General features: G+C 47.0%; 1 long non-coding RNA gene across 1 annotated transcript; it reads left to right on the top strand.

The window, feature by feature from the left end:
• The first annotated feature begins 312 nt into the window (after positions 1-312).
• LOC122202677 lies at positions 313-15,609 on the top strand. Its single transcript, XR_006194790.1, has 3 exons — positions 313-645; positions 8,925-9,083; positions 15,461-15,609. It is a non-coding gene; the product is annotated as an uncharacterized LOC122202677 (long non-coding RNA).
• The last annotated feature ends 2,202 nt before the right edge of the window (positions 15,610-17,811 follow it).

Below are 17,811 nucleotides of genomic sequence, written 5' to 3' on the forward strand. Positions count from 1 at the left end.
GATTTGAAAGTCTGAGGCAGGACCGCCTGGCACCACGGGGGTGGAGGGGGTGGAGGACGGATTTCCCTGATGGGTCTGTGGCGGCTGAGATAATGCCTGGTGACAAGGGGACAGAAGTTAATGCCTGGTGACAAGGGGACAGAAGTGCGGGACCTCGGAGTCTGCATGCCCCTTCACAAGCCAGTCCCCAGGCCTATCTGCCCCACGTCCTGTCCTCAGGGGAATTACGAGGACAATCAGACAGATGGGAGCGCTGCCCCTGGGAGGTTGAAATCCTATTGAGGCTGAAGTCAAATTTTGCAGGTTAACCAAATCCTATGTAAATATTTTTAAGCATCACAAATGTCATGAGCAGCCATTTGTCGGCTGGGGAGTCAGCCCTGGGGACGAAGAAACAGCCGGGGAACAGCATGCACTGCCTGTGAGCTGGGTTCTGTGTACTAGCTGTCTTTGGGGCTCTGGGACATAGATGGCCTCATCTTCACTTCATTGGAGGGGAAACTGAGGCCCAGGAAGCTTGAGTAAACTCGCAAGTGTCCACCCTAAGAAGAGGAGGAGCCAGGATTCGACACCATGTCTGCCTCAAGGCACCGCCCATGAGACAGGAGCCTGGGCCGGAAGGACAAAAGGGACCCTGTTGAGCAGGTAGGTCAGCTCCACTCCCGAAGGTTCTTCTCGTTCCTGACCTTCGATGACCTTTGAGTGGTTCTGAGTCAGACCAGGAGGGCCTGAAGTGTGTGTCTCCCGTCCCCCGAGTCCCCATGTTGAAGTCCTAATCTCCAGTACCTCAGACTGTGACAGGATTTGGAGACGGGTCCTTTAAACAGGGGGTTGGGTTACAACGAGCTTATTAGGGTGGGTGCTAATCCACCGTGACGGTGGTCCTCCTAGAAAGAGGAGAGGGACACCCAGGTGGCTGAGTCGAGCGTCCGGGTGACAGTCGGTTGAGCGTCCGACTTCGGCTCAGGTCATGAGGCCACGGGTCGTGGATTCAGGCTCCGCGTCAGGCTCCGCGCTGACGGCTCAGAGCCTGGGGCCTGCTTCGAATTCTGTGTGTCCCTCTCTCTCTCAAAAATAAATAACTAAACAATCAAAAAAAAAAAAAAAAAAAAGAGGAGATTAGGAGTACACAAGCAGAGGGAAGGCCGCGTGAAGACACAGGGAGAAGATGGTCTTCTGCACGGCAAGGAGCGAGACCTCAGCAGGAACCGACCCTGCCGACAGCTTGATCTCGGCCTTGCAGCCTCCAGAAGTGTGAGAAGATACATTCCTGTGGTTGAAGCCCCGCGGTCTGTGGTACTTTGTTATGCGGACCCAGCAGACAAATACAGGCAGAGGGCTTTGATCAGGGCTGCCCGAAGGCCTCTCTCTCCTCTGCTCTGCTCCAGATGCTTTTAAAAAAAAAAAATTTTTTTTTTAACGTTTATTTATTTTTGAGACAGAGAGAGACAGAGCATGAACAGGGGAGGGGCAGAGAGAGAGGGAGACACAGAATCGGAAGCAGGCTCCAGGCTCTGAGCCGTCAGCCCAGAGCCCGACGCGGGGCTCGAACTCACGGACCGCGAGATCGTGACCCGAGCTGAAGTCGGACGCTTAACCAACTGAGCCACCCAGGCGCCCCCATTTATTTTTGAGAGGCAGAGAGAGACAGAGCATGAACGGGGGAGGGGCAGAGAGAGGGAGACACAGAATCGGAAACAGGCTCCAGGCTCTGAGCGGTCAGCACAGAGCCCGACGCGGGGCTCGAACTCACAAACCGCGAGATCATGACCTGAGCCGAAGTCGGACTCTTAACCGACTGAGCCACCTGGGCGCCCCCCTTTGCTACACATGCTTAAATCACACCAGTTGTGATTCCCACAGAGAACCATTAGCAAATTCAAGACTAGGTGGTTTGGGATGTAAGGATGATGGGAATTCACAGGCGTGAAAAGCTTCTTGGAACTGGAGTCATCAGAGGAGGCTTTATAAAGAATGGAAAGTGGCTGGTCCTTGAAGAATGAGGAGGATGGAGATGAAGAAAGGAGAAGAGAGAGGCCCCCAGGTGGGCGTTCCTGCCTGTTTTCAACAAAAAGTAGGCAGAGGTCTTGTTCCAGAGCCCTAGGGGTCTGTGCTATGACTTCCCTCTTGTGGATCTCCTAACCCCCGCCGCCCCCCACCCCCGTCACAATTTTTAATCCATCAAAGATACCTCCAGCATCAAGGAATCTTCCGGGATCTGGTGAGTTATATGGTCCAAGCAGCCTGAACCTGCTGCAGGCGTTCCTTCTTGCTCAGTGACCCACTCAAGACTGGGAGCCTTCTGTGTCACCTGACAAATGGGTCAGAGAAGTGTTCCCATGTGCTATGTTTGCATCCTCTAAAACCTGAAGCGCCCTCCCTACCAAGCACTGTTCCTCCTTTGTTAGTGCAAGTTGCAACAATTTGTCCTCTACTGTGGACAGTATTTGCAGGAGTATTGGCTTTGGAAAATTTTCTTTGTCACCCGGTCTCCATATTTCCCCACTCTAACTAGGGGAGCATTAATAGCTTGATCTCAGGTCTTCGCAGGTCTTCCTTGGTAGGGTAAATCCGCTCTAACCGTCTTACCTCCTTGAGCTAACTGACCCTTTCCTCGATCGTGTGAAAAGGAAATTGGTATCATTGCCTCCTTCTATGTAGATTTTCTTTATGTCAAATCATCAAAGAGGCATCTCAATAAACTCTTGGGACTGGCTCCAGGCGTCCTTGTCCGAACACTGAGTCCCAACTCGCGTGTCAGATAAATTCTCCCTTACCCAGCCTATGCCTCCTCACTCCACATTATCCTCAACATTGTTCCCACATGCTTCCCAGTTTTTGACAGTACTGATGATCCAGGACTGCAATTCCTTTGGTATGTAAACTTTATCCTGGAACATGGGCTATATTTTCCCATTTAGGTGACTTTTGTCCTGGAATCAATCAGGGTAGCTGGGAGCAAATCTAGAGGAGAACAAGTATCATCATGCAAGTCATGTGCTTCAGGAAGGTCTTTTGCTGCTCAATTTCCAGGCAAAGGAATATTCTTTTCTAGGGAGGAGATTTGGGCTGCCTCTGATGGTTCACTGGATTCAGGACAGTCTAGAGGCTCCAAATTCTCAGTCCCATCCATTCAAATAATCTTGTTACAGATCTCAGAGTCCCACTTTTATTTATTTTTTCTCATCGGGGTCTTGACTTTGACCTAGAACACCTACCCAGACTCTGGATTCAGTCTCCTCTGTAACCATTATGGCTCTGCTGTGTTTACAGTTTGATCCCGAGCCTGATTTTCAGCCTAGCCTGCCCTGTGACTGCCGGAGGCTAGAGTCTCCTTAAGGCCACCGTATTTGAGTTGGCAGATGACTGCCCTGAGCTTATTATTTCCTCTTATTAAAAAGGTTTTCAATGCAGTTAAAAACAGTCAACTTCCTCCACGTACCATTCTAGCATCTAGTACCAAGACAATAGCTTGTCTTCTACTTGTCCCTCATTCCAGTTACCCGCAGATAAAAGCATTCAGTCTTTCACCATTAAGTGTGATATTAGTTGTAGGAGTTTTTTGTAGATAACCTTTACCAGGTTGGAAATACCCATCCATTCCTAGTTTGCCAAGAGTTATCATCAGGAATGGATGTCGGATTTTTGTCAAATGCTTTTTCCAATGTCAACTGAGATCATATAGGGTTTTCTATTTTTGGTCATTTTCCGTATTATTGGATTTTATGTGTTAAAATTTTGTTTATAATTTCTTTTTTTAAATTTTTTAAAACATTTATTTATTATTGAGAGACAGAGAGAGACAGAGCATGAGCAGGGGAGGGGCTGAGAGACGGGGAGACACAGAATCCGAGGAAGGTGCCAGGCTCTGAGCTGTCAGCACGGAGCCCTGGCAGGGCTCGAACTCACGAACAGCGGGATCATGACCTGAGCCGAGGTTGGACGCTTAACCGACAGAGCCACCCAGGCACCCCAAACTTTGTTTATAATTTCTAATTCTATGTTTATGAAAGGCAGTGATCTGTAGATTTCTCTTCTTGTAATGCCTGTGTCTGGTTTTATTTTCAGGATAATAGCTGTCCTAGAATGCACTGGGAAGTAGTCTCTTCGATTTTCTGAAAGAACTTGTGTAAGATTTGGTATTATTTCTTTATTAAATGTTTGGTAGAAGTTACTACTGAAGTTATCTGGGTCTGGAGATTTCTTTGTGAGAAGGCTTTTAGCTACAAATGCAATTTATTTGATAGTAATGGGACTATTCAGCATAATTAGTTTTCCTTGAGTGAGATTTGGTAGTTTGTGTATTTCAAAGAATTTATCCATTTCGTGTTAGTGTTCAAATTTATCGGCATAAAGTTGTTAACAAAATGTCGACATTTGAATATCTGTAGAATTTGTAGAGATAGTCCCTGTCTCATTTCTGGTAATAGTAAATGGCGTCTTCCTTCCCTTTTGCTTGATCTGTTGAGCTAGAGTTTTGTCAGTTTTATTGTCCTCTCAAAGAAACAGCTTTTATTTCATCGATTTTCGCTATTATTTTTCTGTTTTCTGTTTTGTTGATTTCTACTGTAATTTATGTTGTTCTATCCTGTCTTTAGTTTTGGTTTTATCTGATTTTCTTTCCCCCTAGTTTTTAAAGTTTAAAGCTATGGCCACTGATTTGAGACCTTTCTTCCCTTCTGATTAAGGCATTTAGTGCTATTTCTAAATATTACTCTGGTAGCATCCCACAAATTTTGAAGTGCCATGTTTTCATTTCCATTCCGTTTTAAGTAATTTATAAGTATCTATTTGATTTCTTCTTGACATGTGGGTTATTCAAAAGTATAATTTTTAGTTTCTAAATATTTGGGGATTTTCCAGAGATCTTACTATGATTGTTTGCCAGTTTAATTCCATTCTGGGAATAGAATATATAATGTGCGATTCGAATCCTTCTCCAATTTATTGAGGCTTCTTTTATGGCCCAGATCTCTCTTGATAACTGTACTTAAAAGAATTTTTATTCTTGTTGAGTGTTCTATAAATATCAATTATCTCGAGTTGGGTGATAATGTTTTTCAAGTCCTTGTATCCTAGTGATTTTGTCTGCTTGTTCTATCTATTTTGGGAAGAAGAATACTAAAACCTTTGGTTATAATTGCAGACTTGTTTATTTCTCCTTGTACCTCTTTTGAGTTTTTGCAATACTATCATGTGTTTTGAAGCTCTGTTATTAGGTACATAAATGTTTAAGATTGTTATGTCTTTTTGATAAATTGATCCCTTTATGCTTGGGAAATGACCTTCTTTATTCCTGGTAATTTCCCTGAAGCCTATTTTGTCTGATATTAATTTAATCATTTCAACTTTCATTTGACCAGTATTAGAATGCTATATATTTTTATATTTTTTTCTTTTAACTGACTTATGTCTTTAAAGAATGTTCCTGTAAGTTGTATATGTAGTTGGGTCTTTTTTTTTTTTTTTTAATTTTTTTTTAACGTTTATTTATTTTTGAGACAGAGAGAGACAGAGCATGAACAGGGGAGGGGCAGAGAGAGAGGGAGACACAGAATCCAAAACAGGCTCCAGGCTCTGAGCTGTCAGCACAGAGCCCGACGCGGGGCTCGAACTCACGGACTGTGAGATCATGACCTGAGCCGAAGTCGGACGCTTAACCGACCAAGCCACCCAGGCGCCCCTGGGTCTTACTTTTTTATTCAATCTGACAATCTCTGCCTTTTAATTGGGATGTTTGGACCATTACATGTAATATTATTTTTTATATATGATTTATTTTTTTTAAATGTCTATTTATTTTTGAGACAGAGAGAGCAAGCACAAGCAGGGAAGGGGCAGAGAGAGAGAGGAGGACAGAAGATCTGAAGGAGGCTCTACACTGTTAGCAGAGAGCCTGATGTGGCCCTCGAACTCAGGAACTTTGAGACTGTGATGTGAATCAAAGTTGAACAGTCAACCAACTGAGCCACAGAGATACCCCTATACATACGATATATCTATCTATACATATTTTTTAATTAAAAATTTTTTAACTGCTTTTATTTATTTTTGAGAGAGAGAGCGCACAAGCTGGGGAGGGGCAGAGAGAGAGGGAGACATAGACTCTGAAACAGACTGCAGGCTCTGAGCTATCAGCACAGAGCCCTACATGGGGCTCGAACTTGTGAACTGTGAGATCGTGACCTAGTCTGAAGTTAGATGCTCAACCAACTGAGACACCCAGGCATATTTTTATATTTTTATAAAGTGTAAGTCTATCGTTTTGCTGTTTTCTATTTGTCCCATCTGTTCTATATTTCTTTTTTCTATTTTGATTTCTTTTAGATTAATTGAATATTTTTTGTAATTCCATTTTAACTCTTCTGTTGGCTTATTACCTATAACTTTTTAAGTTGTTGCCTTAAAGTTTATAACGTATATCTTCAACTTATTATAGCCTACTGTCATGTGATATTATACGATTTTATGTACACTACAATAACATATTTTCATCCCCCAACACAGACTCTATGCTATTGTTGTCATATATTTTATATTTTACTAATACATGTAAGTAAGTGCTAAAATACATTGCATCTTTCATGTTTAAGTGGTTACTTAGATTTTAGAGAGATTCAAAATAGAAGAAATGATCTTATATATTTACTCATGTAGTTGCCATTTTCAGTGCTATTTTTTTTTTTTTTTGGTATAGATGTGTATGTCCATGTTATATCAAAAAAAAGAAACAAAACAAAACAAACAAAAACTTGACCTCGTATAGAATTTCACATAATAGATTCACATAATAAAATATACTCCTAAAATATATACTAAAGAGAAACGACATCAGAAAAGGGAGAGAAGGAGTAAGAGTATGTGTATAGAAATTTCAAAAAGAGAGTCAGTTCAGACCTCATTAAGAAAGTACCTTTTGAGTAATACCTAAGGGAAGTAAGCCAGGTGGATATCTGGATGGAGAATATTCCAAGTGCTAAGGCCTTGAGGCGTGTGTAGCTGAATAATGGCCTCTCAAAAATGTCCGCGCCCTAATCCCAGAAAACGGAAAATGCTACATTAATGGCAAAAGAGACTTAGTGGATGTGACTAAGTTTATAATTCTGAGACGGAGAGATTATCCTGAATTATCCAGGTGGGCCCAATGTGATCACAAGAGCCTTTGCAAGAGGAAGGAAAGAGGGTCAGTCTGTGAAGGAGGTGTGAGAACATCGCGCCACTGGTTTTGAAGATGACAGAAAGGGCCATGCGCCAAGGAATGCTGGCGGCCTCTAGAACTTGGCCTAGGCAAGGAAATGGATTCTCCCCTGCAACCTTCAGGAGGAACTTGGCTCTGCTAACTTTTTGATTTAGCCCAGCGAGAACGATTTAGATTTTTGACCTCCAGAGCTGTAGGACAAACTTTTGTTATTTCAAGCCACTAAGTTTGTGGTAATTTGTTACACAGAAATAGTAAACTCGTATAAGGCATGATCAAGCTTGATGTGTTTGAGAGGTAAGGAGTGGAGAGGTCATCTGAGGTCCTTGCAGGACGTTATAGGGACTTTGGTTTTTACTGAGTGAGGTGATTTGACCTATGTATTTTTTTAATATATATATATATATATATATATATATATATATTAATTTTTTTACCGTTTATTAATTTTTGAGACAGAGACAGAGCATGAACGGGGGGAGGGTCAGAGAGAGAAGGAGACACAGAATCTGAAACAGGCTCCAGGCTCTGAGCTGTCAGCACACAGCCCGACGCGGGGCTCGAACTCACGGACTGCGAGATCATGACCTGAGCCGAAGTCGGACGCTTAACCGACTGAGCCACCCAGGTGCCCCAATATATATATTTTTAAGTTTATTTATTTGTTTGAGAGAGACAGACACAGTGTGAGTGGGGGAGAGGGAAAGAGAGAATCCCAAGCAGGCTCTGCCCCTGTCAGCGCAGAGCCTGATGTGGGACTCGAGCTCACGAACCATGAGATCGTGACCTGAGCTGAAACCAAGAGTCGAATGCTCAACTGACTAGGCCACCCAGGCGCCCCTGATTTGACTTATGCTTTAACAAGATCGCTCTGGCTGTTGTGTGGAGAACGGGGGCAGAGGTGGCAGTGATAAAGGCAGAGCAGGGAGGCCACAGAGGAGGCCATCGCAGTAACCCAGGTACGAGGTGATGGGGGCCTGGTAAGCAAATTAACCCCTTGGCCCTTGTGACTGCCCCTGTGTTTTTCCTGAGTGTACTTCCCAGCACCCAATCCTCCTCCTTGATGACCATGATCTTTTTTTTTACCTTTATGCACACCTCCAAGTGCTTCTTAGTTGGCAGTCTTTTGTTATGTGCCTTGGCATCCTTCCCACAGTCCCTGATGAAGCTTACACGGGAGCTGCCGCTTCCTTCTCATGAACTGGTTGCTGGCGATGACTCCTTCTAATCATGATTATTGTCTTTTTCCAGCCTCTACTGAATCTGAATCTAAACCTCTAGATCTGTTGCCTCTGTATATTGTCTTCTTCTGTACTTTCCGATCGATCTTCAGTGGGCTTTAGACGGTTAAAAATGTATCTGGGGGAAAGTTTATATTTGACTTCAAACAAAACAGTGTAACCATTAACTATTAACTAACGGCAAGTATTTACGTGGGTCTTACTAGGCTTCAGGCTCTATTTAATATTATGTATTCATACCACATCACATAATTCTCACAAATCCAGGAGGGAGGTGCTATTTTCACCCCTTATCACAGGTGGGGAAACTGAGCTATCGAGTTTGAGAATTTCCTCTAGATCCCATAACTACTAAATGGCGGAGCTGGGACCTGAACCCAGAAAGGCCTGCACCAGCGTCCGTGCTCTCGAGTACCACCTGACACTGCCCTTCAAAAGGAGCCGAATTTTATATCACCAAGTAAAAGAATTTTCTTTCCTTTCAGCTGTTGCTGACATTGAGTCTTCAGTGAATAGGAGCATCATCATCTCTCAGTGGAAGAAGCAGGCGAGAGAGAGAGAGAGAGAGAGAGAGAGAAGAGAATGTTTTTATAATATGGGTCTTGGCCAGATAATAGAAGGGATGTTCCAAGGCGTCTGTCTCTGTGAGTATGGGTCTTGCAATGGAGCACACAAGAAATTTGGGTTTCAAGTGAAAGGGTCAACACCCTCACTGCTTTCTACTCAAACACGCATCCCATATATGGCAGTTGGCAATTAACTGATTGATTGATTTCAAGGGATTTAAAAAAAAAATTTTTTTTTTTAACATTTATTTATTTTTGAGACAGAGAGAGACAGAGCATGAACGGGGGAGGGGCAGAGAGAGAGGGAGACACAGAATCGGAAGCAGGCTCCAGGCTCTGAGCTGTCAGCCCAGAGCCCGACTCGGGGCTCGAACTCAACAGACCGCGAGATCTGAGCTGAAGTGACCTGAGCTGAAGTCGGACGCTCAACCGACTGAGCCACCCAGGTGCCCCACAAGGGATTTTTTTAAATATGAAATTTATTGTCAAAGTGGTTTCCATACAACACCCAGTGTTCATCCCCACAGGTGCCCTCTTCAATGCCCATTACCCCCCCTCCCCTCCCTCCCACCCCCCATCAACCCTCAGATTATTCTCGGTCTTTAAGAGTCTTTTATGGTTTGGCTCCCTCCCTCTCTAACTTTTTTTTTTCCTTCCCCTCCCCCATGGTCTTCTGTTAAGTTTCTCAGGATCCACATAAGAGTGAAAACATATGGTATCTGTCTTTCTCTGTATGGCCTTTTGTATCGAAGGATTTTTTTTTTTTTAAAAAGTCCTTCAAAAGTCACAGGCTTAGACCCCTTCTTAAAAGTGAGGAAAATGCATGCTGTTATGGGCTGACTTGTGTCCCTCCAAAACGATGTTTGAGTCCTAACCCTCAGTACCTTCGAATGTGAATTTGTTTGGAGAGAGTCTTTACAGAGGCAACCAAGTTAACATGAGGCCATTAGGGTGGCCTAATCCAATATGTCTGGCATCCACATAGAGAAGGGAAATCTGGACACAGACAAACACAAGGAGAGCAAGCACCATGTGAAGATATGGCAGAGATTGAGGTGAAGCTTCTACAAGATAAATAACACCAAAGTTTGCCAGCAAACTACCAGAAGGTAAGGGAGAGGCCTGGAACAAATCTTACAGCCCTCTGAAGGAAGCAACCCCTGTCAACACCTGGGTCTGGGACTTCCAGCCTCCAGAGCTGTGAGACAATAGATTTCTGTTGTTTAAGCCACCCCGTCTGTGGTACTTTGTTACGACAGCCCCAGCAGACTCATGCACGTGCAGACAGGTCTTACTGCAAAAATATCCCTGTGTTCTTAGTCTCTTCTATTTTCTCTCTTCTCTCTTGTTTTCTTTTCTCCTCTTACTCACGTGTTCTCTGATGCTTGTGGTCTCTCTGTGCCCTCCCTCCCCCCTGCCCCCCAAGTCTCTCTCTCTTCATCCTTGGAGATTGTCTGCTTCAGGTGGTTCTAGGACCCAGGGGACATGGCTGACATCTTAGGGGCCAGTGACGTATTAGAAACTGTCTGGCTCCACCCCTGAATTCCTCAGCTCGGTTAACACATTGCCTGGCTTTAAAGAAATGCATTCAGGAGGGCACTTGCTGGGATGAGCACTCGGTGTTATATGTAAGTGATAAATCACTAAATTCTACTCCCGAAACCCAACGTTAACTAACTTGAATTTAAATAATCCTAAAAAAAAGAAATGCAACAAAGGCAGAGGTCAACCCTGCCGCTGGGCCAGGACAAGTTTTGAAGGGTAAACCCAGCCCTTCTGGTTTGCTGAGCCACGGTCTGACTTCGAAGTGTATTATTGGAAGATATTTTGAACCCTCTCATGATGCAGTGGGGGCACTGTGCACCCCACTGTGCCCTCTGTCATCTCTCCCACTGAATCAGGGCTAGTGAGGCAACATGCCAGGCCTTTTGTGACCTCTTACCTCCAGATTCCCAGGGAGGGCAGTAGATGTGGACCCTGGAGTCTACCTGCCTTTAAGCCTGACTCTATCACTTCTCTTGGCTTCCTCACCTGTGAAATGGGGACAACAGTCGACCTCACAGGGTTGTTCTGTGCACTGACATGAGATGGGTAAGTCACGTAGAATGTGGCCCGGAAGACAGGAACTGTTCAAAGAAAAACACGTGCCCTGTTCTTCTCCCCAGCCCTAAAGTGGGGAAGGACACGTTTGCTCCTGACTTTCCGCAACAGAAAGGGCAACGAAGTGACTATGTCCCCAGAGGAGCTGAAAGGGGAGGGCAGCCTTTCGTGTAGCCAACCTCTGTCCTTAGTGGCAGGGCAGTTAACAGACACTGACTGGCAGAAACTTCTTTAGAATGTGAGGGGTATGCTACCATGGATCAAGTTCCTCTGAAGGTTGATTGATGGTGGTGGCCAAGACCTTGCTGTGCAAGTGCTGGCCTTCACCATGGAACCGGCCCTGGGCTGACGGCTGTCTCCCTGCCCAGTGCCTGGAATGCTGCAAGGAAGGGCCCACATTGGCCTCTGTCAACCTGGGGCTATTTATTAGAACTAGGGGCCGATAGGAAGAGCCTCGTTCTGAGCCTCAAAGATGTTGCTTAGACCCTCTCTCTCCCCACTATTTCTCTGACCCTACTTGGAGGCAAGTTCCCTTCCCATCCCATTTCAGGTGTAGTTTTAGGTTTATTTCGATTCTGGCAAGGTGTAGTGATTTACGATAAAGATTTCTTTCATTGCTGGCACGCTTCTGCATAGTAAACATTTATTGGACCTGCCTAGAGCAGGTGCACCAGTCAGTTGCTCTGGGTGTTTGGGAGGAAGGCTGGGTGGTTATTTGGAGGGGTTAGAAACGTATGTGCTCAAAAACACCATCTCTAAATCAAGACAGAAACTGAAGCTACATTTTGAGCACAGGTTTTTTTCCTTCCCCCTAGAGAGTGGAGAAAGGCAAAGTCATTCTTGGGTTGTGTCGTTGATTTTGGATTTTATGGCTTGAGCGTGACTAGTGTAAACTTTGCTACTCAGAGTAGGTTTTCCTACGAAAGCCTAACAGTGAGTGTTCTCATGAACGCTCTTGTCACATTCCCCAGCCCCAGCTAGCCACGGGCTCTGATGTCTCTGGGACCTCACTGACCTTCCAACCATAGGCTCAGCCCCTTCAAGTTTCTGAGCCACTCCCATTAGCAGATGGACTCTAAGTCTCCGTAGCAGTCCGAGGTCTCATCTGCTTGTGGAAACTCTGACCTCACACATGGTCTCAGGACCACGGGCTCCCCTAAATGCAGGGTTCTGTCCCGACTCCTTCATTTGCAATCTCCATAGAGAGCAGCAACCAACGTTTTCTGAGCCTTCGTTGCATGTAGGACATTGATGGCTACAAAGAGGGAGGCTGTCCCCAAGGCGTGCCATTCTAGCTGGGGAGATAGAAATGGAAGATTCTAACACAAGGTAATAAAAGAGAGGTAAGAACAGAATACCACAGGAGCCTTCCGCAGGGACCCCTAACCTAGACTGGGTAAAGGAGACTAATCTAGGGAAGATTTCCCAAAGGAAGTAGAATACTCCCACCCCACGCCTGGGACTGGAGCCCCGATTTTAAACCTCTGCTGCATATGGCTGGGTTCTGCTCTAGGTCACAGTCCACCTGAACCTAGGACACCCCATCGCTGCCCTTAAGTATCGCATTACCTGAGGACTCCTGGTGCCTTATCTGCCCCATGTACCAAAACCCCAGCCACAGTCACCAGCTGGGCCCCACATGGGTTCCCCACACTCAGTCATTTCTTTGGGATCCAGTCCCAGACGGTGATTTGCACTCTTTTTGGGGGCGGGGGAGAGGTCTTTCCCTAGTAACCCGGCTGAGATCCTTGCTGTCCTTCTGAGCTAATCTGAGTGAAGGCAAGATCTTTGGTGGATAGTACATTGACTTCCATTCTCAGTACAGCCAAAGAATTCTGCCCTTGACCTTCAGTGGGCTGGTTTTGGGTTACCTTGTGTACCCTTCAAAGTGCCACACACAAGTGGCGCCTGGGCGGCTCAGTCAGTTAAGCGTCTGACTTCGGCTCAGGTCATGATCTCGCGGTTCGTGAGTTTGAGCCCCGCGTGGGGCTCTGTGCTGACAGCTCCGAGCCTGGAGCCTATAGCCTGCTACGGATTCTGTGTCGCCCTCTCTCTGCCCCTCCCCTGCTCGCACTTTCTCTCTCTCAAAAACAAATAAACATTAAAAAAAAAAAAAACCAACAACAACAACCAAGTGCCACACACAAGAGGCAAAGCCAGATTCTCAGGGAACAGAAAGGAAAGGAGCTGAGTTGTGGAGGGGCAGCCTTTTCCTCTTTGGAAAGTCACGAAGACTCAGCCTGTCTGCTGGATTATATCTGAGTTCATTAGCATCAGAATAAAAATAAAAACAACATTAGCTTCATTATTCATGAGCCCCTGGATTATATCTGAGTTTATGCTAATAAACCCAGAAACTCAGATATAATCCAGGGGCTCAGGAATAATGAAGACACTGCTATTACTTGGAAAACGCCAAGGACTTAGAGTCTCTCTCCCAGGAACCAGGGACCCACATCATTTGTGACATTTCCCTGAGGCTCAATTCTTTCTCTAAATTCTTCCCCAGACTGACTCTCAATCTGCCCAACTCAGTTGGAAATGTAATCCTGGCCTGCCTTGCAGTATTTTTTCCGTTTATAAACTTTGTCTCTGCAAGTAGACGGTCAAGGCCTTGAGGCCCAGGGCTGTGTCACACTTCTTTTGATCACCCCCCCACCCCCGACCCTGCCACCCCTTCCCTAGAGCTTTGCCAGACTCCGTTTAAATGCTCGCTACACACAGGCCTGGAATGATGAAGGTCATCTGTTATTTTAACATTTGTTTTTGAAGTGGTATATTTTTGAGCCACCTTTTAGGTAGACAGGTTTTGAAGCTTATGTGAGAGATCTGGGCCATCCAAAGGGGCGTGTGTACTTTTCCTTCACGTCTTGATGTTCAAGTGAGCTTTTAGAAATTGCTAGAAGGCAAATTAGGAGCAGACTCAAGGGACCAGCCATCCCTGGGAACTGTAAATGGTGGCCTAACCCCTGAGGAATGTGTGTACAGAATAAGAATGGGGGTGAAACAGAGTGGGCTGGAATGAGGGGTGGGGTCCTCTTCTCATCCCTGCATGAGCACCACACTCTCTGGGACAGGAGATGGTTGGTAGCCTTCCCTGTTAGGCCAAGTGACGCCAGGCTGAATCCAGTGTCTCAGCAAGAGATGGTTTCATTTGTCTGCAAAGAGATGGGAACGTGAAGGGGCGCCTGGGTGGCTCAGTCAGTTGAGCGTCCGACTTCGGCTCAGGTCATGATCTCACCACTCGTGAGTTCGAGCCCCGCGTCGGGCTCTGGGCTGACAACTCAGAGCCTGGAGCCTGCTTCCGATCCTGTGGCTCCCTCTCTCTCTGCCCCTCCCCTACTCTCACTTTGTCTCCCTCTGTCTCTCAAAAATAAATAAATGTAAGAAAAAAAAAAAAGATGGGAACGTGAGAGGTTGAAGAAGTTGACTTAGGTGGGGTTTCAACAACCAACGATGCACAGCCTTTTATCTCTACCCCGTTGTGCTAAGTCCCCTGGGTCTCCTGCCTGGATCTCCCAGCTTGATCCACCATTGGACCTATTTGTCTATTGATTCGGACACCAACCAGTATGCTGGGATTCAATTCTGGCACTAACTACACGGAGTTAGAGCAGACCCCATAAATCAAAGGGTGTGGCCCACAATAAGACTGTTCTCATTTCTGACTGACTAGCTGCAAATCTGGGAGGTTCCCACGATCCCCCTCAGGTTTGATAACTCACTAGAGTGGTTCAAAGAACGCAGGAAAGTGCCATGCTACGGTTACCGTTTTATTGTAAAGGATGCAAGTCAGAAACAGCCAAATGAAGAGGTACGTACGGCAAGTTCTGGAGGGTTGCAGACGCAGAGCTTCTGTGTTCCGTCTCTGTGGAATCAAGGCACGTCACCTTCCCAGCACAGTGACGTGTTCCCCAACCAGAAGTCTCCACCAAGCTTCAGTGTCCAGAGTTTGTTTTGAGATTTCTTTATAACGGCATGGTTGATTGAACCATTGGCCATGTGACACGCGGCTTAACATTGGCCATGTGACATGTGGCTCAACCATCAGCCCCCCACCCTTCCCTGGAGGTTGGGAGGTCAGGCTGATGCCAGTGGCCCTAACTCGCTAATCAATCACATGGTCGGTCTTTCCAGCACGATCAGAGCACCCTGAAACTAACCGGGGGCCCACGTGAGTCAGCTCATTAGCATAAACTCAGATACAATCCAGGGGCTCGTGAATAACGAAGACACTCCTATTGCTTGGGAAACTCCGAGGACCTAGAGTCTCTCTCCCAGGAACCAGGGACAGAGGCCAGTCAGATTCTTTATCGTATGATACTAGCTTTTAGCCTTCTGGTTTTATTTTCCAGATTCTGACTCATGCGTTGGCTGTGAGCTTGAGGAAGTCATGACATTCTCTATAGAAGGGAACTGGAGCGATCCCTCAACTCAGCGCAGATAACATTCTGATAACAGGAGCTTCAAGATCACTGGAAACAAAACACTGCTGTTCACTTGTGCGGTCTGGCCCTTGCAGGTTGGTGCCGCTCTGTCCCTCAGGGGCTTCCTACTGGGCCCCAGGTTCACGGAGAACTTCATTAGAACACGGCCGGCTGCCGTGGCAGAGGGGGAGAAAGAGCGTCTCCAATCAGGCGTGGGCCCTTATTATGCCTTCTCACTTCCATCCCTTTTCATTGGCCAAAAGACGGGCTTCTGTCGAGGGATGACCGTGACCCAATCTGAGATTTAGGGAAACAAATTACTGTCCAGGTGATAGAAGGCCAAGGCAGAGACAGGAGGAAAGGAGGGGAGGGGTGTCAGAGGCCGTGGGGATCAGTCACATGAGGAGGCAAGGGCAAGGAGGGACCCAGGGGGTTCCTGAGGGGTCTAGCTTGGGGAACGTGGGGGCAGTGGCACCCAGGAGGTCAGGAGAAGCCGACAGAATGTTCTCTGCCTTTGCAGGATGGTGCTGGAGGCAGCATCTGGGCTTCCAGCCAGCGGGGGCATATAGGGAAAAGAGACGTTTCTTCTTCTCATAAACAATCAACCCATCAATAAGCAGGCGGCCCTCTTAACCTGAACTCCCTGTGTTAACCGAAAGCCAGGAGGACTTTGACCATGCAGGCTCCGTTGCATAACTCGTTTCAATGGGCTATTGTTTTCCTGCCTGGATTTTTTCCATGATGGAAATGATTCGTGTGCCATGCTGGGCAGGAGATCATATGTAAATGCTTCCTGGGTTTGATCTCCATACGGGGCATGAATTAATGCTTGTGCGAAGGCACAGAGTAGGTAGTAAATGGATTTAATTAACTTAAAGTATTTGAGCCATCATGGTGGGCAGTGGTGACCTAAGGTGTGGGTACCTGCTGCTTTCCAGCTTGGTCAGCACCCACAATTGCCACATTTCGTGCTTAAACCACTCAAAGGAGTTTGACGGTGGAAAAGCCAGGGTGGAGGTAGGGAAGTCAGGCCGGGAGCCAGGTGTCTTTAATGTGTTTCTGCTTTTGCTGTGAACCTGGGCAAGTTGTGACATGTTCTAAAGATTTACCCAACTGTTCAAGGACAGTGATGGGGTGAGGGGGGTGGGAAGTTTGTAGAGAGCTCCCGAGAGGAATTCTAGATGCCAAGCCACCTTCCAGAAAGAAGAAGATGTTCGCTTTCCCTCCCTCCGCCACGGGAGTGAACAGGGACACTGCGGTTTGCAAAGGAGCCCCTACAGCCTTCCCCTTGCCCTTCGCCAACCACAGTGGACTCTGTCTTTGCCAGCTGCCTTCCTGGGCTCTTCCGTTGCGGAGTCAGGGCCAGGCGGGGAGAGAAAGGACTGGAGACTCCTGGAGGCACGTGCTGAGGAATGGCCGTGGCAGGAGAGTCAGAAATTTCCCGACGGGAGAGAATCCGTAGTGGAGGTGAAATGAAGGAAGCAGACAAGGAAAGCCAGCTGCCCACCGGGGACTGGGAGGGGGCGGGCTTTGCAAGGAGGGGTGGCGGGGAGGGGGCAGGGTGAGAGAAAAGTTACGGACGGTCAGTGGGAGAGAAGGAGAAAGAGGACTTCGGAAAAGTCTCCTGTGCATGAAACGCCACCCCCCGACGTCATCTTGAAATCTAAGTATGAATTGACTTGATCTTTCATTGAAAATTCTAGTGAAATGGTTCTTTCCTGGAATCCGCATGTGCGGCTTGGGGGCTCCCCGGAATCTGAGCTCCTCTGTGGCTTGGGTCACTGTGGGAGCTCACTGCTAGCCGGAGACGCCCCGCCTGGAAGGGCAGGGGTCTGCGCCTGGGCTTTACCCAGAGGCCTGCTGGGCAGGGCTGGCGGCCTCCTGGGGCCTCAGCTTACCCAGCTATAAAACTAAAGGGCTCTGCCCACTCCCTCCTTGACTCTAGCTTCTCTTTGAAAGCCCCTCAGGGGCAGGCCCCTGTCTACACTTCTGTGCAAGGGCGGGCACTCACTGCAGGTCTGTGGAGCAGGGAGGAAGGTGTAGGCATCCAGGGCGGTCCCTTCTTCAGCACCGGAATCTTTTGGCCACATTTCCTTTCCTTTCCTTTCTTTTACTTTTATTTGCGAAGATGCGGCTGGTCGGTCAGCTTCCTCCTGTGTCCTCCCCACCCGCAAACACTGGAAAGCTAAGCCCGCACCTCGCAGATCCTCTGCGCGCAGGTTCTGGACGGGACGCGGGTTCTGGATGGGACGCAGGCTCTGCCGGCCAAGGGCACCGGA

Source organism: Panthera leo, chromosome D2, assembly GCF_018350215.1.
Source record: "Panthera leo isolate Ple1 chromosome D2, P.leo_Ple1_pat1.1, whole genome shotgun sequence".
Classification (NCBI taxonomy): Eukaryota; Metazoa; Chordata; class Mammalia; order Carnivora; family Felidae; genus Panthera; species Panthera leo.